Consider the following 22,308-nt stretch of genomic DNA (forward strand, 5'->3'; position numbering starts at 1 on the left):
TTATTGTGGTCAAAACACTGGGTTTTGCCAACATTCAACATAGGTTTTCTTCTGTTGTAATTAGTGAAAAGCTTATATGTTGGTTGCGCTCTGCTACATGCAACACAGCAGTACGATCGATTCTGCAAGAATAGCAAAGCAACAAAACCTGACAGTGAAAAAAAAATCACAATTTCTATTCACCAGATGCTTCCCTCTAATTTGCCTGCAAACTAAAGGCAAGGTGTAAAACAAATTTGCTCCTGGACTCCAATTCTGTGCAACCAAGTCCAACCAAGTGTGAGTGATAGAAATAAAAAGGAAAGACACCGAGATATAGAAAGAAAGACATAATAAATAAAAAAAAACAACAACAACCATTTTCTCCGTGCGTGTGGGAGAGGTGAGGGTAGTAAATGTGGAGTTGTGAATGTAGCGTGGTGTTCCTCTCAGTGGGGGAGGGGTGGATAGTGGACACAGGGAGGCCGCTTACCGGAGCTCTCCGAACACTGAAAGGAGGGAAAAAGTGTTGACAGCAATTTCACCGCAGGGTAGGAGCACACACAGAGCGCCCCAGGTGCCCCGGCCCGTACACAGTGTCTGATTGCAGTAAATTGTGGTGCTGTTTTTAGTACACAAACAAAACCTCACTGTGTGTCTGGCTGCTCCCTTCACTGAGCAGGCTCGCTGAAGACAGAGGGAAGGCAGAGGAGCCTATTGGTGGATATGATGGTTTTAACGTAAGGTAAGCAGCAACATAATCTGTTTCAATTAGTGCTTTTTGCCTCTGTGCTTTTTGCGAGACAATAAACAGCATCAGTAATGTATGACATTGTTGTATGTCATTTGATATCATAGGTGTTTTGGGACTCTAGCAGGTTTGCTTAAGTTTGTGAATCTCAATTAGGGTAACAGAGGAATCTGTACAATGCATAATTAATTTGTCTGTACTTACTATAATTCTCAAATACATGTGTGATGTCATTTTGCCATATAAAATAAAGTGCATTCCATGCTGCACTGGCTCTATTGCTACATGAACAATCTATAATGAAACAAAATGCACTCTTCCAATTTGCATTTTACAATCACAGTTTCTGCCTTTTTATCAGCGAGCAAAAAGCTTAGAACACTTAAAGCGATTACAGCAATACATTGCATGAAAAAATGATGAAGCATGGCCATTCTAATAGGCTGCGACATCTCATCTAAGATCCCCACTCCGTCTAACAGTGCACTTATTTTCCAGAGAGAAAAGTATTTTCCGCCTATCTCATCAATCTCGCTTATGCAAATGAGTGTCTTAATTTGGTTAGGGGCAGAGTCATGTGGGAGATAGGAGAAAGTACAATCTTGTTTACCTTAATGGGGAATGTTTTCAGCCCAGTTAACCAATGACGGAGGCTCATTTAGTCATGCTAGAACCAGGAATTGGGTTACTAATGCAACATGAATTTGACCACAGCATAAGACAGTATTGTCTTATGTGTGGAAAATGAAGAAAAATCAAGCACTTGCTGTGTCACACGATCTAAAATGGCAGCAGTACTTACACATATTATCTTCAATGGATATATTTTCAAGTACACAAGGTGGCATGAAATGTCCTCAAATTCACTTACTGAAGCAACAAAACACTTTTGCAATAACAAAACAAGAACAACACAGGCAATGAGCTCTCTGTCCCCACAATTCACTGTTTTCTTTATGTGTCACTACTCACAAAATGATATGTTGAATGTGCACCCACTGGGGGGATACCATGGAAATATGAACAGTTTGAAAGTAATATTAATCCTCTAAAAATGGCATCGCAACCAAAGGATGGAGGTACCATAGCAATTATAGCTGCCACTGACCCCTTCTCCGATAACCACGCACAGAAAGAAGGCGCAGAAAAATAATTATAGTCAGCTGGATCCATTATAATTTACTGTAAAAGTAGCCTATACTTGCTCTGTGGAATACAGTGTGCCGTTCTCACTCTTTCTTTCCATTGTATCCCTCAGCTAAAACACAGCCTGGCTGATGTGTTTTCTGTCATCGGCGTCTTCTCTGCTCCAGGACAGATGTCGTACAATCTTGAGAGATAATAGAGGTGCAAATACACACACATGCACTTGCACACACACACACATACACACTTACACACACCCATATACAAGCAAGCGCTACTGTCTCTTTCAAACACATACCCATACACACAGGCACACACACACACCCACACACATGAGTTTATGGGGAAAAAAAGCTAAAACTGTAACTGATGCTTTCAAAACAAATTTAGATAAAATATAAATATTATAATATATTATAATATATATTATATATATAAAATAAAATGAAAACACTAATGCCTATTATAACCCTGATGTACATGCAAGTGCTTGTGCATGTGCAACACCTAACCTCCAACCAACCCTCCCACCTTCACACATACACACACACACACACACACCACCCCGATCCCGACGTCCACCTCAGCCGTCCCCTTCAGCTGACATACTCTCTCTCTCTGTCTCTCTGTCTCTGTCTCTCTCTCTCTCTCTCTCTCTCTCTCTCTCTCTCTCTGGTGTAGCAGCCTCCTCCATCAGTGGAGCCTGAGAGTAGAGTCACACCAACACGCTCCACTGGGTCCCGTGAAAGGATGCCAGGTTGGTGTGAAAGGCAGCCTGAGGGAGAGGGACTGTGTGTGTGTGTGTGTGTGTGTGTGTGTGTGTGTGTGCTTGTGTGTGAGAGTGTGTGGGCAGGTAAATGGACAGCCAGGTTATCTCCCTGTAGCGATGCCAGCTACAGTGCATCATTACCTTTGCACTTTGATGGGTGTGACATTCCCCTCACACTCCACTGCGGTCATTCACTCACTACACACACGCACACACACACACACACACACAATGATACATACAGTACATGTTCAATCATCCATACAGGGGAAAACTGTCACCTTGTCTGATTTCTGTTTCTCTTACAAACATGGATATTTGCACACATACCACACACACACACAATACCACACATACACACACACACACACACCAATGCTGGATTTTCACTCAGACTTAAAAATTGATTCTCCAAATTTTACTAACTTATAAATCTATTTGACACTACAAGTGTTATAGAAAATGTAGTGATAATCAGTGTTGGAAATAACACATTACAAAGTAACGCATTACTGTAATTCCACTACTTTTGGCAGTAACTAGTAATGTAACTAATTACTTTTTCAAATTAATAACGCAATTTCAATTACTGAAATTTAAATGGGCTCGTTACTCGTTACTGGTTTATCCGGTTTATGATCATCCGACTTTACGGTGGTGCAAGTGAATCAAAAGACTACCAACCTCCCTGGCGACTTTATTTCTCAAAAGCAACTAGCGACAAATCTGGCGACTTTTTCTGACCATGGGAAGCAATGTTAAAAGTGTTGAATCCCAAAGCATTTGGCAATAAATTGGTACGGCTGATGCTGGTTTTCTGTACTTGCTTGTCTAATCCAGAGAGGTCTGATGATCACAGTGTAGCTCCCTCCCTCCACTGAGAGCAGGATAGGGTCCACTTGTAATTGTTACCGGCGTACGCCAGAACTGGCCCGGGTGGGCGGAGTCAGCACTTAAATTAAAACGGGCTACGCCGCAGCCAATAGCTACTTTCCTTGGAAAAGAGTTGGCAACACTGCTACCGGTCCGCTAACTTAGCCCACACAGTGTACTAATGCTTGATTTGAAGGCCTGTCAAGGCTACAGTAAATACACCTATCAAAACATATCTATTGTGTTTTATTGTTCCACTACTTACTTTTCATCATAGTGATAATGGGTACAATGATAGATACAATTTGACAGTTGTATTGTCCCACACTGTGCCACAGCAACACTAAAATAATATAGCTATGTGTAATAAGAGAATTGAAGCAGACATTTAGAAGTAACGCAAAAGTTACTTTCCCTAGTAACTAAATACTTTTATTATGCAGTAATTGGTAAAGTAATTCAATTACTTTTTGAGAGAAGTAACTAGTAACTGTAACTAATTACTAATTTTCAGTAACTTGCCCAACACTGGTGATAATATAGGGATTTTATCCTATTTGGAGTCCACATTTGGTTGTCTCAAACAATTTCCTGATTTGGAAGCTGTAATCAGTAATTGATAATCATTCACTTCGCTGGTGCACTGCCACTCTCAGGTTGACTCTCATGTTGATACCTTACTTCTGATTAGTGAAGCCGACTGCAGGCTTTTTGGACTCGCATGCCCACAATGCTGCCAGTGTTCCAAGAAGCTTTAAGTGGCTGAACACAGAAGCAGTAACACAATTTGGGTCAGTCAGGTCATGTTTTAGGATTGAACAACAGAGGCTGCTATCTGTTTTTCTAACATATCAGTGACACACACACCCACAGCCTGCTGATCAGTTGATATTTTCAGTATACTGATTCTGAAAGTTGTTTTTGAAAAGAAAAATAATCTAATCAGGTATTCATCAGGAAATATTTGGATTTTCGTTTCGTTGTCTCAACTAAATAATCTCATGAAAAATCATTATGGTCCAGTATGGTGAGAATACAGTCGGTATTGTTATGTTATTTCGGATGCAGTATGATCATTTGGTCACACATACGCACACACACACATACACACACACACGCACACACACACACCTATGCTATTCCATCCCACTGAACTACTCAGGAAGTCATATTCTGAAGTGTCATGCTGTGTGCCATTTCAGCGGCCCGAAGGCAAAGCTGAACTATTCTTCTTTGATATGCAAAGGAAATACAGTAGGCATCAGCCACTTGACAGAATGAGCTGCATTTTGGGACCAAGGTGCCGTTGACTCATATTCCCCACATACACAAATTCTGCATATATCGTATGATCCACTACACAGTTTCACTCTCATAACACTTTCTGCTCCACTGTCTGTGTTAGGTCACCAATGAATATATGAATATAGCTGGGATCCATCCCTTGAATTTTTACCCTGTAGGAGATTTCCTTGCAAGAACTGCTGTTTTTTTGTTTGTTGTTTGCCTTTTGTTGTCAGTTATCTTTTAACCAGTCTTATTTCATTGTGTTAATAAAGTGAACCAAACTAAGTAACAGAGGACGTAAGCTAATAAGATTATAAACCAGAGATAGTGGATATTGGAGCCCTTTGAACAAGCTATTTTGACGTATACACAACTGAGATCCTATTAGTTGATTTTACATTGATTCAGTCTAGTTTGTTTTGGATTCTCAACACCTCTTGGTGTTGTATCAGCCTACGCAGTTCTTCATAGCCTCGCAGTGTCTCTGTGTGAGCGTTGGAGCCATCTGTTGGGGTAAACGCAGTGTCAGAAACAGTGAAAGTGAGATGGCAGCGAAGAGACGCTCGCCCCGAGGCGCTTCCTCTGTCATCACTCCAAGAATCCCGCTGTGCCGACCATGAACATTAACTTCCCAAAGCACTCTGGGTAATCACTTGCCGCCTCACAGTAGCCAAAACAAAGATTGCAGGGGATTTTGTGATGCACATAGTTGGCACATGGAGCAGGAATTGACAGTGAATGAACACTTCATTCAAGAATGTTTTATATAAACAGCAAGTGTTGAAAATCAGAGAGACGTGGAGTAGAAAAAGTGACTTAATTTGGGAAGAGATCAGCGTGGCAGATCTTTTGTTTCCGTTCATGCTTTACAAATGCTTATCATGAACCAATACAGATCTTTAGCAAGTATATACATAGATTCAGAGAGGGGTTGGTCCCTCAGTGTGGTGTTTGGCCTCAACAAAGGGACAATGAAGTTAATGGATGGATCTTCTAAGTCAGTGGGTTCTCAACCTTTTTGGCTCATAACCCCTTAAAACAAAGCAATGAATACTCACAGGCTGCATATGCAGAGTGGTGAAAAAGAAAAAGAAAAAATTAGAAAAAAAAAAAAAAAATTCAGAAAAAATAGACATGATATTAAATTTGTATCATAGAAATATGTTTTTTTCCTATTCCATAAATTATCTCGCAGCCCCCTGGGGGGTCTCAGGTTGAGGACCACTGCAACAGTTTGTTCCTCTGCACTGTCTGAAGTCAAAGACCAAAGACCTGCAGCAGCCAAACATCTGTCTGGCCACAATGCAAAAACAGACAGGCAGGTACATGAGCAGATAAACAGGTGGGTATAGATAGGTAGGAAGACAAGAAGACAGACAGACAGTCAAACAGACGAGGAAGAAAACAGGCAGATGTACACACACAAACTGTACACACACGCAGTGCGCACACACACAACTGCATCCAGCCCATGCGGCGTCACAGGCCAATTTATTTTCTTCGAACTCCATCTGGACATGAGACAAATAGAGTCATCTGCCGGCCAGGGAGGTGACTGTAATTTGTTTGCCTGCATGGCTGTAATATTCAGTTTCTCTCCAGGTTAAAACACAATTACTTCCTAGCAAACACGGCTGGACTAAATCGGCCACGGCACCGCGTCCTGCCATCTGTTGCTTGCTTGCAGCAGGATGTGAGCATGGCTGGCAAAATGGCTCCCGATTAGATGTTCCACAGAGACAAGTCTATGCCGCCCATCTGATGGAGATACACACATCCACACACAGTCTATGCCCTCCATTTGATGGGGATACATACATACACACATCTTTATGCTGTACAGAAAAACATTGGCTAAGAAACATACACACACACACACACACACACACACACACACACACACACACACACACACAAAGACATAGATGCAAAGTAGCGCCTGAACAGGGGTTTGATGTCTGCAAATGTGAGTCTACAATCTGGCAGAAAAGGGAGCAGGGTAGAGTTGCTCTACACTATAAGACACAATACATATGGAATATGTTTTCACTCAAACTCAGTTGGACGCCCAATCACCTGAAAGTGTCTCTTGTTTCTGCAAAACTGTCAACTTCGGAGAGAAAGATAACTTGAAGACCCATTTTCCATATCCACAAAAAAAAGTGTTTCAGCTTCTGTTGATGTAGTCCACTCCATCTACTGCTGTTTTGAATTCGTGTGCTTGCAGAGAGTCTTGCAGTATCTTTTCTAAAAAATATAGTTGAGATTAACCTTAAAATACTGTGGCATTATTGAAATTAATCTAGGAAATACAGTGATAGGAGAACAGTAAACATAATCCGTTTATTACATTTACAGTATTGTCTGCATGCCAAGAATCAACAGTGGAACACCAGAGGGTTGCTGTTAGGTTTTGTTTTACATTTGGCCCAGAAAGAAGGAGTCCTCGTAGTAACAGCTATCAGCCCCAGCACTTCCAGTCCTTTGTGTGTATAAACCATGGCAAGAAATGGCCCTTTCTCATCACAAATTACACCTTCTTTTGGTGCAGCCCATGAAGAAATTAAATAAACACAATATGCAAAACCATGCCTAAGCTAATTAGCAGCAGGCTGCCTCACAATGAATGAAGAATACAATTAATCAGTGTGTGTGTGTGTGTGCGCATGTGTGTGTGCGTGTGTGTGTGTTTATGTAGGGGGGTTGCCTATGAACACACATATGCTTGGTTTTTATTGACGCTCCCTTTGTTTTGCCCCTGCTAATCTTCAGCCTTGTGTTTTTATTCGACAACATTGTTCTATGAAATCGGTTATTTGCATGCTTACAGTTTTGCATTTGTGTTGCATATGCATAAACCGAGGCCATGTGGGTTTACTCTAAATGCTATTCTTACAACAGATAAAGAATTAGGGAAAGCCTGTTATTTTTAATCACATTTTTTATCCCCTGGTAGGTAACGTACCACTACTGTATGAGATAAGGCTGTTTGGTTTCACACAGATTTCCAACTCACTTCAGTAGGAGTAAGTCCATTTCTGGACCCTTTCCAGATGTGAATCACAACATAATGATGTGGGCCTATTAATAGATTAGATACAGTCTTAGTGTCTGCTGTAATTTATTAAACATGATTAAACATCTTGGCAGCGGTTCCAGCTCTGCTAACCAACCCAGGAATTAAACTTCTCATAGTTAGCATCAATTAAGTCATCTCTTTGATTATTTATTATTGTTTATTTTAGTTCTAAATAAAAGTCTTTGTTAATTTACAGTAAGTAGCAGAAAAGCTAATGCTCTCATCACTGTGTACTTTCATCAGCATACAATGCAGCAGCATTATTACTCATGTGTCACTAAATAGTATCGCTTTGATATTACTAAAGTATTTCTGACCAAAAGATGATTAGTAAGAATTATTATTATGCAAAAAATTAAATGATCACCCACGAAGTGAAAGAAAAATACTATATCCTTATATATATTACACACCAATTTAATTTCCTTCCTCATTTAATACTCAGCAACTAACAGAGTTTCTGATGTTGAAACACATAACTGCTGCCGCGTGATGTCAGCGAGGCTCTGTGGAGACTGTGCGACAGTAAAAGTGGACTGCATCAAAGTGTTCTGCAGTGGCAGAGTGCCACCCATAACAAAGAGCGCCTTATGGCCGGGCCGGGCGCTCCAACGTGTAGCACCACCCCCCCGACCCCGGTCAGCCATCAGCACATCAGAGCGGAGACAGACAGCGGAGGAAAGGCTGGACCTCATCTCACCTCTCAAAGAGCTGCATGACCCGCTGCTCCCAGCTGCATTCACGCTGCCTGACACCAAGTTCAAAGTAATTTCTCCTCAGTGTGTGTGTGTGTGTGTGTGTGTGTGTGTGTGTGTGTGTGTGTGCGTGTGTTTATGAGTGGAGTGGGGAGAGAGAGTAAATTAGGGGGATTGTTCAGGGTGCGGTGTGTGTGCGTGTCTGTGTGCATGTGTGTGTTCTTGTGTGCATGTATCCGTGCGTGTGTGTTTGTGTGTATGTGTCCATATGTGTGTGTGTGTGTACTGTAAATGTGTGTTATTACAGCCCCTGTTTAGCTGAGCTGAACATCTGTCACAACAGCCTGCTCTCAGGTCGTTCTGTCTCTGGTGGAAAGAAAATAAAAATATCCCCTTTTAGGCAGCTTTATCTCAATGGAATGATATTTTACACATGTACAGCAACTCTTACTTTGCCACATTGCCTCAATGATTAATGTCAAGGTTGGATTTTTTTTTTTATCCATTGACAGTCAGGAAATATCATAGAGTTTTAGGGGAAAGAAAGGGATTAGTCAGGATACAATTATGTCTTCTAAAGGAAACTATAACACCATTTCTTTCTTTTGATGTGGTTGTTATGGTGGCCACACTGTTGCTTTCCATTGTTTAATCAAAAAAATGCCTTCGTCATATTTGTAAGAGAACACAAAGAGGAGGGAGGGAGAGAGAGAGAGGGTGAACACATGTAGGTTGATGCACCTCAAAGGAGTCGTCTTAACCCCATTCTCTCCCCTCCGTTTATTTCAGCACAGAGGCATTCTCTTCTATCTACAAGACCCATTTAACACATGAGTGGCAGCAAGCGTGTGCGGGGGGGAAGGGGTCAAGGTTCATAAAATTGATGTACCTCGACATCAGCTGACCTCTGTCAGATCGTTCTGTCTGCTGAGGTTTTCTCTGATACATCTAGCAAGCCTCCTGCTCTGGCTACACTCAGTTATTTTTATTAAGCATCACAGCTAATGCAATTCCATTTAAATCCCCCCCAAACTTCAGTACGTTCAGAAGCCATTTTGTGCATTCAAGGCTTGTGAATATCAAACAGTTATGCAGAGGTAATTGATCATATGCTCCAGGGGAGCAAGGCAACAATTTCATTGCGGGGAAATCTGTATGGAAGTGTTTTTAAAGTGGATGGATTTCACACTGTGGAAAAAGGCAAAGAGACAGGCTCAAAGAGAAAAAGCTAGTAACGCACTATAAAAGCTTTCCAAGTATTTCCAACAAAAAAGTGGGGTTAAATACTACTTGTCAGTATTCAGCGAGGGTAGAAGCTGAAGATATATCATCAAGTCTATCCTGACTAAACCGAACCAGATGGAATAAGATACGATTTCTAATAAACTACTGAACTTTATGGTACTTAGTCAAAGCGCTTTGCCAAAGACACATTTTTGAAAACTTCTACCTAAATTACTCTCTCCTTTGAATTGGATTTGCATGTGAATTGGCAATACCAAGGGTAACGCACCTGTCACATTTCTACTTGTATAGAGCACCATTGTGTAAAACATTTTCTCACTCTTGCCTTGCTGTACTACTGTAATTATTCTCCAAGAAATATCATACTTGTCTGTAGTTTGTTTCTTGAATTATATGAACACCTTTATTTACCTTGAATGGCATTATTTATTGTCACAAATTATTAGTTTGGTTTAGGTGTGATTGTAAACAACAATATGAATTGAATTGAATGACGCTGTATCTGCAGACACCCTGAGTCATTTCACCTTACTATTGACTGTAATTCATTAAAGATACGTTGTAACTATAGAGTTCATGCAAAAACCTTGAATAGAGCTAGAACTCAAAGGGTGTTTTAATGCACTGAAACAGAATTGAGCCAGTGAAGCAGGGATGAGCTATCAACAGTTGACTTCGCTGGCGTTCTTTCAAAGCCCAGAATAAAGCTTGAGACCTTCCATGTCATTGCCATGAAACTAAAGCTTTAATTTGTCATTGTGTGCAGTGCCAGCAAAACATGCCAGCAGAAGAAATAAATAAGGCACAAATGAGTTCTTCTAAAAAGAGCCACGGCGTATAGAAGTGAGCAGGAGTATTTGACAAAACGTTTCTTAATAGGCTTTTCATCCTGCCTGACTGAAATGGCGGCTGAATTTCTGCCACCACGTCAATTAGTAAAACTTTTCTTTCTCTCTCCCCCTTTCAGCTCTGAAAGGACTCTATGAAATTGCCACCGCCCAGCACAAAAAGAAAAGCCTTTTATTACGCTCGTCTTTCAAACACTGGCTGTCGACAAAACAAGTTTTCTGCCTGCAATACTGAGCTACTCAGGACCTGAGAAAGAATAAGACACAAACAGTCACAACACCTTTCCAAAAAGGGTTGAACTGTGTGCCACAGTGCTTACATCATGCCTTCTTTCATCCTTATGGTCTGGCACTGGGATGTGTGGGACACTGCTCCTGAGCTAACCTATGAACCTGCTTTCAGTACCAGGAGGTAGATAAACATTTTAAAATCATCACGTATTTTGAATCAGTATGCTTAAAGGAATAGTTCACCTGATAATAAAAGTTCTATAGCATTCCAAAAAATAATTACCATAAAATTACTCCAAACGACTCTCAGCTCGTACAGAGAAACAGGAAGAGCTGTTCCTCTTCTCTATCAAAGTTGTTGGACATTTTTTCTTCTTTGTTTGAAAGTCAGGTAAGTAAGCGCTAATAAGCTACCTGCACTAGCTAACTCTCTGTGTGTTATGTGGACATACAAACTTCAGCTGTGTTTCGTCTGACATAAGGGTGAGTGAACAATGACAACATTTTTGGGTGAACTATCATTTTACTGCTGGTGTACTTACTATTGTGCAACAATTTAAGCTAATACCATCATCAACTCATTTGTTGCATTACTAATTATCAGCTTAGGAATATGAATATGACCAAGAAAAGTCAGACCTTCACTTGCATTCAGAGCTGAAATCAAGTGACCAGGGCCAGAGATAAAAGATATGAACATTGAATTTTACCATTCATTGGCACAGTACAGAATAAATCATTTTTGAACTCACCAAGGTCATTATTATTTCAGTCACTTGTTTCTTTGTGCCTCATATAAAAAGAAAAATTTCACAAATCATTTTTAAGGAGATACAGTTAACACCACCTCTTCCATCTTTCATTCTTTCTTTCTTTCTTTCTTTCTTTCTTTCTTTCTTTCTCTTTTTCCTTCTATCTTTTTTCTTTCTTTCTTTTTTCTTTCTTTCTTTCTTGCTTTCTCTTTTTCTTTCTTTCTTTCCCTGGTTCCTCTGACTTTTGATGCCAGATGAGACTACAGCTCTAGGAACACCCAGCACTGCCCTGTTTAATACTAAACAGGTGCAGCTGTGTGTGTGTGTGTGTGTGTGTGTGTGTGTGTGTGTGTGTGTGTGTGTGTGTGTGTGTGTGAGCACGGTAATGCATGCACACACGACACAGAGACCTCGCACCCCTGCATGTCCATACGGCCAGCAGCTCAAAGCGGGCGGACGGAGCTGATGGCATTAGGCAGCAGAGGGGCCAGAGAAGCAGCTGGCCACCAGCTCTCAGCGGCCCTCCCACCCCAGGCATGAAAGGGCCCCCCAGACCTCTGGGGAGTGCTTAGTGTCTTGTCGGCCATTGTGGCCCTAATGGTCCCTCGGCATTCATAGCTGGCCATTATACTGGAGCAAAACCAATCGCTTTGTCACGCCTGTTGGAGTCAAGAGGGGACGGAGCCTCCTGTTGAAGCTCTGACAGCGGGTAGGAACTCTCTCAAGCTCGGACATGGGACCCTCTGCTCTCTTTCCCTCTAGCCCTGCGTCTTTCACTTCTCTCCTTGTTTCTTTCTATTTTCTGATCTCCTCTCTCTCTCTCTCTCTCTCTCTCTCCCTCTCTCTCTCTCCCTCGCTCTGGTCAGCTGCTGGACCGTATGGGGTTGACAGAACCCTCCAGGCCCACCAGTAGTCACCACCTGTCCACCTTCCAGAGGATGAAGGGTCACACAAAGACACAGCGGACATCCATAAGTCTGGAAGGCAGAATAAGATCCTAAGAGGCTGCTCTGAGCTCTGAGCTAAATTGATTTTTCACACTTTTTTTTTACTGGTCTTTCCTTTCAAGTTAGGATACTTTCTCTTTGATTTAAGTCTGTTTTAAAAGAATGTTAGTATAAAATATGTGTATAAGTCATCTAGCTAGGGTGCACACATGTACTTGTGATGAGTTTAAATTCCCTGATGTGCATTGATTGATATCCAAAGACAGGAATAGGACATAGTATTATCATTAGTGCAAAACAAGAGAAAATAGCAATGTGGTAATGTATCAGTAATATATCAGCGCAGATCATAACTACAGCTCTAATTCCTGTCTCTCTTCATTGCATACTGCCATAAAGGCTGATAAAAGGCTCACAGAGGGCGAAATGCCTAGTACTGTAATTTGTATTTGTTATATTACTAGACAGCGTAATGAAAAATGATATATCGCATTGAAGCGGAGCAGGCAGATAACTAAATCCACCCCGAGATCACTGAGACGGCAACGCTGCAGTGGCTCTGTAGAGTACAAACCACGGATCTACAGTCTCAAAGTCACCCCATCAGAGACGTTATCGACTAGGCGGCGATACACTTTGATGTCCCAACTGTCTCTCAGGTACACACACGCACAAACACCCGCACACACGCCAATTAGCGCAACCTCTCTTTGTGTGGAGGTTGTACACGAGTGACCTGATGCTTGATGTCACAGCGAGTTCAAAGGGCTGACAGTGTCAAAGAAAGTCCCAGTGGGGGCTACACGAGCGAGAGTACACCCTCTGCTATGCAAACACAACCCCCCCGAAGCCCCGGAGCTACAGGCAGGGGGAACAATATCATGTCGAGCCTGTGAATTTCTAATGCGGAAAAGAGGAGCCACGTGCTCTCTCACACACACACACACACACACACACACATACGCATGAACACCAACACACAGTTCATCCACACGTTTAATGAATAAGGACAAACGTATGCTTGCGCACACACACACACACAGTAGGGAAAGAGATGAGAAGACTTTGTAGATTCACTCAGGTTTGTGCGCAGGGAGGCAGGTAAAGAGTAGTTGAAAGTGAGAGACTAGAGAGAGATTTTGTCTATAGGGATGGATGGTAGGAGAATCAGAAATATAGTTTGAAAAGTCGTATAACTTATATCCACTGAAAACATGGATTCAGTTGAACTGCAGAAAGTCAAAACTTTTTTATTATCTTTTATCGCAGTGTGCCTTGTAGAGCTGTACAGCAGTAAATATCATTTACAACAGGATACTCTAAATATCCTGATAGACTGGTGTGCATATACTGTGCTTTCACAGTCTGGGACTCAACTTGAAAAATTTTCAGAATCCATATCTCTAAGAAAGACTGTGCCACCTCCTCTACATGAGTGCTTCCCCAACTTGGTTTTATTTCATCTTTACCAAGGTGCCAGAGCAAAGGAAATGTCTTCTAAGATTGTTGTCAAGTGGGAATAAAGGCAATGAAAAAATCACAGCGTGTTTGGATTTCTTCGACCTATCGCAGTCTAAGGTGGTATTCGAAACAAAGGGATTGATGGAAGTTGTCTTGTATCTTCTGATTGTTGTTGTTTCGCTCACCTGGGACATCCAGAGAGGACAATACTGGGAGGTTAGGGGGGCAGCAAAGAGATCAGAGGACAGGCAGAATTGACCGTCCACTAGATTGGTTGAGAAGTACAAACACACAGCGACTCGGACTAACACTATGAGTATTAAAAATACTGTCTTAGGTGTTACATCTCACACATGAATACATCGGACATATATTTTATATGGTTATGGATTTATTCCCTCCGAACTGATATCCACTCTTGTGGAGGTGCGTTTGATTTGTTGCTGCTTCCTTGGGAGACAGCCGCCTATACTCAGCTCACGAAAAACAAGACATTTTGTTTACCTCCTTCCTTCAGCAAAACAACCCTTGCACAGCGTGTGTGTGTGTGTGCACGTGTGTTTGTGTGTGCGTGAGTGTGTGTGTGCGTGCGTGTGTGTGTGTGTGTGTATATCCTGGAGGGCAGCAGCAGACTCATTAGGTTGGTACTGAAGTGCTGGAGCTGGGAAGTCGACAAACATGCACACACACAGACTAGCACGAGCTTGCTTGCATACATACAATGCTGTAAACACACACACACACACAAACATAGACAAATATAGAAGATGCACACTAACTCTTTCTCCATTGGACACACAAACAAACAAGCACAGACTCTAATACAGGCACACACACAGACACACACACACTTCACGTTCCCTCTCAGCAGTGCGGATAGGATGTTGGCCCCCTGCAGCATTACCTGCAGCCAAGTCAGAGGGCACCATTAAAATTCAACATGCTTTCACTTGCCCCCCCATGACCCAGGAAGTGTTTAGCATTCTGCTCACACACCAAACACCAACAACCAGAGCTCACAGAATCCATCCAAATCTCCCATGTCTCCTCCTGAAGAAATAGTGAATTCTGAGACAATGATATAGTTGGTCTTGCCTATATGGTATTTTGTATAGCATAATAAGAGTGTGATATTATTTTGCTGTTAGCCACAGGCATCCGTATTGTGCAAAAAGTGTCTTTCTGTCTCTCTTTCTCTCTCTCTCCTCATTTCTTTGAGGTTCAAGGACACTGCACTCGGCGACAGCACAGAGAAAAACTGCCTCACCATCCGATAACATTTTTTTTTATTATGATTATTATTAAGTGTCCTATTCTATAAGATATTCCTCTACCATCTGCAATGAAGTGAAGAAAATAAATAACCAGACAGGCAAAAAGCCTGCAGGGGAAGTGACACAAAGGTCCGCGTCGCTTCTTCTTCTCTTTCCCCAGAGAACGAAGGAGGAAGAAGAAAGACGAGAAGAGAAGGGAAGATAGAGGAGGCGAGGGAGAGCTGAGGAGACAGGGGTTAGTGGAGGGAGACAGGGTGCGGAGCGAACAGGGACTTGGTGGTCGACGGGGGGCGGGTGCTGTGGGGGTCCGAGGGAAGGATGGCGAACGAGAGAAAAAAGTCAAAATGGGGAGAATGTTTTTTTTTTTTAAAAGCTTACAAACAGAAGAGAAAATTGGAAAGGAGGGAGGGTGGGAGAAGAAGAGCGATGAAGACAGGATTGAGGAAGAAAGGAGTCAGGGATAGATGGATAGATGGATAGATGGAGGGAGAACACACAGGGAGAAATCTGCTACGAATAATCCCTGAGGGGTAATTATTCATTTGATGTTCAGTGGGTGGCAGTAATGCTTGTGACTCATTTCCAACAACGTTAAAAAGAATAAACCAACTTTTTGCCTACTTCCTTACCTTTGTGCAACAAGATTGGTTGCAGTTTCACCACATATTTAAGAGCACACAGTATGTGCTCGGCAAATTGACCCTGAGCAAATAAAGGTAAAAAAAAAAAAACATTTGGGGAAATTCAGCCTGCTCTTCTCTGTCCTTTCAATTCTATTATGGCTGGATCTATTAGATGGCTGGAACAGATGTGCTCAACAGAGGGACACACAGCATACACACATACAGAGGAAGGCATAGGGAGTGGGGGGTCACACACACACATGCACTCACACACACATGGACACGCACACATTTATGTACGGACATACAGTTGCAGCTTCATACATACACACTCTGGTTTCTCTATATCTTTCTTTCTCCATTTGTTCTTATCATCCATTCTCTCACATGCTGTTGTGAGTTTAGTGTCAGACACCATAAAGCAAAAATTGTTTTTTTTTTAATAAATGCATTTTACACACATGAAAATGAAAAGGTGTCTGCTGCAAAAATTGCCAGACTAACTTTTCATATGATACCGTTAAGCATTGGTGTACATGAATGTCTGTATTTGTATTGTAACAGTATGAGATAGAGAGAGATATTTAATACGCGTGTGTGTGTGTGTGTATGTGTATGTGTGTGTGTGTGTGTGTATTTGTTTCTGTTTATGATTCGTAAATGCATCTGTATCTTTGGGGACATGCTTTTATATTTCTGTACAGTCATATATGGAGGCTGCAGTGTTGATGCAGCCCTGCAAAAAAAAAATCCATTCTATCTCGCAGGGAGAAAGGAGGGAGAAGAGGCACTCATGAAGATTTCAGGAGACCTCAGTGCCTTTGAAATAGTTCTTTTCAAAAGCACTGTGGCGTGTTTCCATACATATTTCATTTCTATTGCTCTGTGCATGCTCGGAGAGGCAATGGGAATTATTTATGTGGTCCAAGGAGAGAGAGAGATAAAGCAAGAGAGAGAGAGAGAGAGAGAGAGAGCTCTGACGCCATTCAGACCAAACTTCATCACAGATTACGCAGGGCAGAAGCCAGAGAGATACGTGCTCAACTAATTAAACGTCTAAATTAAGTCATTAAGTCTGTGGCCTTTTTTTATCCAACCGCCTCTGGTAAAAAATAATTAAATCTCCCCTCAGTTTCCCTCAGCCCTCTCGCTCCCTCTCTCCACACCTTTTTGCAGCTCTGTTTCATAATACAACTAAAAAGACATTGGCAACGAGCCCAAAAACACTACTGCATGCCGCTCGTCTCACACCGAGGGCGATTTGTATATAGCGCTGGCACTCGCACAAACAGTCCTGCGGTTTGATACTGCGTGGTCTTTGCTCCGCTCCACTGGTCTCCAGCAGAGTGAATGGGCGACTCTCACATCGTGTCATTAAAACTGTGGCAGCAAAGATGAGCTGAGGGAAGAGTGGGTGTAGAAAGAAGAAACCAAGAGTGTGCGTTTGTGTATGTGTGTGTCTGCATGCGCTTGGTGTATGTGCATGTGTGTGTGTGTGTGTGTGTGTGTGTGTGTGTGTGTGTGGAGGTGGGTGGGTGTGGGGGGGGATTAGTGAGTGCAAGAGGTTCAGTGTCTGCTGACATCTAGACAAGCTTGTGTCTCTGCATGTGTGGGGGTTCTGGGGAGGAAGAGAGCTTTGTGTGCGTGCGTGTGTGTGTGTGTGTGTGTGTGCGCTGCATTTATGTGCATGTATGTCTGTGTATCTCTCCATTGGTGTGGGAACATTGTGCTGTAGACATCTGCTGGGGTTGCTGCAGTTCTGCCTGGTGTCAAGTCTCGGGGGTGGCTTGTTTTGCCTACTTGACACGTTCCCAGCATGTTCTCTACTTCCATCTCTTAGCTCAGCACAAAAGAACAGTGAAATATACTCTCTCTTTCTCTTTCTCTCGCTCTCTCTCTCTCTCTGTCTTACACTCTCTCTGTTTGTCTGTCTCCGTCTCTCCCTTTCTCTCCCTCGCACACATTCCACCGGGCCTCAATACAAGCTTTGATAATTGGAGCTATTCTCCCACTTCAGAATTGTCTACATCCAACATTTTTTTAATGTTCTCCTCAGAGTATACCTCTCAAGGCTTCCCACTAATTCTGTCCTCTTCGTATATTCCGTTTGCATCAAAAAGATACTTTGAAGCACGAATAAACTCGCAGAGGGACGCTAAATTTGTCAGTTTGGTTACACAGTAGAGCCAAATCATCATGCGCCATGCGGGCGTGACGTTAATTTATTGAGCGGCAGGGAAGGAGACAAAAGGATAAGGGTGTGTGCGTGTGGGGGGGCATCTTTGTCAATTAGTATGCAAATTCATGCGGGTGCCTCCCTCAGATATCCAATCAGGCTGTCACCTCGGCAGGGGGTGTGATTATGAAGTCCCTATGAAGTGTGGCTCTTAGGCTGCTATGCAAAGTAAGGGAGGGGGGTGGCGAGGGACAGGAAGACACACTGTTTGGATGACCGCTCATTGTTTGATGTCTCAGATCAGAGCTGTACATGCACGTATGATCTTCACGCGATGACTGACGCCACCTCTGTCTATGTACATTGAACTGAACCAATTTAAAGATTTGTCAGAACTTTGATGTCTCCTAACAGGCCAGAATAAATAGAGAACGTCTACATATCTGTAGGTGGAGGAAAAGCACACATCTCTGTACATTTATAAAGTATATCTACACCATGTATTAACCATCGCTTGAACGCTTTTTGCCAGCAGACTAAGTGATTTGTCATTTCCATTGCTGTCAATAGCAGCTTATACAGGCATATCCATCATGCTTCTCACATTAAGACAGTCGTTGAAGATGGGAGACGGGGGATGGAAAGGCTGATGCATAGGTGTGTGTGGGGGGTAATTTCGGTGTTCAGTGATCAAAATGGATCAAAATGTTTTATTGAACCACAAGAAAAAATATCTAAGGTTGCTGCAGTGCAACATACTGTATCTGTCTCTGTTGCCGCCTTCTCTGTTTCTCTTTCTCCCCCTCTCTATGTCTTTCTTTGTCGCTATGTGTCATTTCACCTTGAATCAGTTGTGGGCATACCTGCATCAGATGTACACACTTCCTGTGTGTGTGTGTGTGTGTGTGTGTGTGTGTGTGTGTGTGTATCTGTCTGTGTGTATGCATGTGTGTCTATGGAAATGCATGCGCCTTAGTGTGTGTGTGTGTGTGTGTGTGTGTGTGTGCGTGTGTGTCTTGGCCGTCACCGCTCACTCTGCCTGTCACAGGGGGAAATGGCTCGTGAGAGATTAAAGCTTTGTCTTGTCATAATGAAAGGTTAGAGCGATGGAGAGATCTGAGTCCAATGAAACGAGAGGGACAAGAAAGACAGAGAGAGAGAGAAGAGAGAGAGAGAGAGAGAGAGAGAAAGAGAGAAAGGGAAAGGGAAAAATAACAGGGGCGGTGGAAAATGAAGATCAGAGGCACTCAAGCATCGCCCCGGTGGAGTCTCGCCGTTTTTCTCTATGAAGTCAATCAGGCGAACGACAGACTGCCACTGACAAATGTTACCTCTGAGTTCTCTTTCTCTATCTTTTCCCTCTCCTATTGTTAAGCCCATGGATCAAGGGGTAAACATTGGTCTATCTCCACTGGATGGCTGTACAGAAATAGCAATTACAGAAAACAAAACAAAGCCCATTTCAACACAGCAAGAAGCACTCACATGCATTTTCATTGTATCCTTCAAAATGGTGCTCTCGTTTCAAAAGATAAACGCAGAATTTGTTTACACCCTTCAGAATTTCATACCTTTATGTTCTTTTGATGCACATTTCACACGCCTGCAGGTTGCGTTAAATCTTTGTTGTTGTGTTGTGTTGTGTTGTGCTGTGATTCTCTGGCATTTCTTTGGCATTCAGTACCAGAAATATTATGTATGCCAGGTGAGTAAGCTCTCTAATGGTATACCACAGCTCCCCCTAGTGGAAGGGAGAAAGCCAATCAACCATGAGGACATGAGATCCTTGGATCCTTGCCTCAATTCACCTAAAACTCACTGTGGCTGACAGTGGGTTCCTGAGCTATTGAGATAGAGTCCTGTAAGTGTGAATCACCATCGCACTCACTGGGCCATTTGAGCATTTCATTCCAAAATGAGATGTCCAAGCTGTGGCAGCTACTGTTGACACAGAATGGCAGTAAAACTCATCATGGATAATGAGTCTTTCCTTACAAAATAGTAAAAATGTTATGAGTGTAATAATTTAGGCTTTAAAAATATTGAGCAATAAATCAGGCCTTTTTGTAAGTGATGGCATTTTGAAATCTCATCCATTCTATCCATACCAATATAGTTTTTCATAACGGGAACCACTGACACCAGCCATGACTGTGTGCCCACAAAAATGGCCAGAATTTTCACTAATATCACCACAGCCCATTCACTCACATTTTATATCAGTCACACATCAGCAGCCATTCTTTATAGAGCAAGCTAGCATGCTATAATCTTCAAAGCGTGTTTAGAGTGTTGAATCTATCCTCATGGTAAGATAAACATAACAGGCTAACATCCTCCAAGTTAGCATGCTACACAGCTCCACAGCTGTGAAGACCATTGACTTCTGCACCATCAGGGAGACAAATGTCACTTTGGCACGGTTGTATTTCAGAGTCAACAAGAGAGGAGTAAAATGGTGGATTTATCTTATGGTTCCTCCAGACGATATATCACATCGGCTTCAGTGTTATGGCTGAAGGCTACTCTCTCCTAGCCATGCTCTGACTATTTTATGTTCAGAGGTGATTTATGTCAAACGTGTCACGGCTGACTCCGCAGGTTGAATATTGTATGTTGATGGTCAGGCAAAAGGGCCAGACATCGTGGTAACAGCCTCATGGGTAAGAAAAACAGTCAACCAACATTATTTTTTGATTATTTTGTTGTCAGTGATAGTCAGATGTTAGGGAATTTAAGGGCGATGTATTTCAGCCTGTGACCATGCATTGCGCATTATTCAGCATCACTGAATGAGGACTTCTCTTTCCATCACAAAAGCTGATAGAGGGGTAATATACTATTCAAGAACAGTTGAAGGGCAGAACATCATTCATCATCTTTCCTCAGCACCCGGAGGATCATATCCCCTGCAGTGCCAGAGACTCAAGCATATACACACAAACACACACACTCATGCATGCACACACACACACACACACACTCATGCACCCACGCACACACTCATGCACGCACGCACGCACACACACACACACACACACACACACACACTACCACAGCTCCTGGGGAGATTAAGAGAGGAGGAGGAGGAGGCTGTGTGCCGGAACAGCCAGAGAGATGCCTCATGTCCCAGAATGCCTCAGGCTCTGCACCAGGAAGTGAGCACTTCCAGACCTCCAGCTGGATCCAGTGGCCCCCAAAAACACGAGAATCGTGAATGAATGCACTACATACTAATCTAACTAAGAATATTTCTCCCTTGACGCAATCCCATCTAAGTGGAAACAAAGATACTACATTAGGCCAGGTGTGCAACCTCTTTGTTACCCATCATTCAGTTCCTCTATCCCATCCCACAGTTCATCACACAGTTTCTGAACATCCTCTAACAAAACTGGGGGACAGGTAATAGCATCAGTCCAACAACCCCCCCCATCTTTAAACACATAGTCCATTATCAAAAATTGACCAAATATAGCTAGTATTTTTAAGTACCTGGCATTGGCTAGCAACATGAAAGTGATCTCATAACGGTTATGAGACAAACATCCATCAAAACCACATTCAAGCAGTGTGATAACATGTTTTCCATGGCTGTGCCTGCAAACTACAGCTGCGAGTGGGTTTAGGGCAGTGTTTAAATCCCCTCTCCCCCCAGGTAAATTGTTTGTTTTGGGTGGAGAAGGATCCATTTGACAGCTTCTGTTGCTGCCATTACTCCTTTCATTATTTTTTTTTTGTTGTTTTTTTTCTTTCTTTCACGGCTAGTGCAAATGGGCCTTCCCGGCATCAGCCTAGCAACATAGGGAGCCCAAACAAGCTTGTATAATGCATTGGCCACCGCTGCCACCATAGCTAGCTTGCGTGGCTAAAAAGAGAAAAGGCTGGCTGTTGTCTCTTCTACTCTGCTCTGTACTGGCATTACTATTTTACAAGCAAGCAGGCTCATTACAGAACCATATGCTTGGTAACGATGAAAGCTGTGGGTGCATCCCTTGTATGAGCTGGGATGCTTGAATTATTAAATACACCGCCGAGGCTTGATTCAGATGTGGCAGGCAGCCCAGTCCTCCCTCCCTCACACTCCTTTAGACACACACACACACACACACACACATAGACACACACACAGAAACGAATGGAGGCGTGGGGAAAAAACTTCAAACACCTTT

Source organism: Centroberyx affinis, unplaced genomic scaffold (genome assembly GCF_046629955.1).
Source record: "Centroberyx affinis isolate AG114_WGS23_722 - 3 ecotype Tasmania unplaced genomic scaffold, CSIRO-AGI_Caff_v1 ptg000949l_1, whole genome shotgun sequence".
Taxonomy (NCBI): Eukaryota; Metazoa; Chordata; class Actinopteri; order Beryciformes; family Berycidae; genus Centroberyx; species Centroberyx affinis.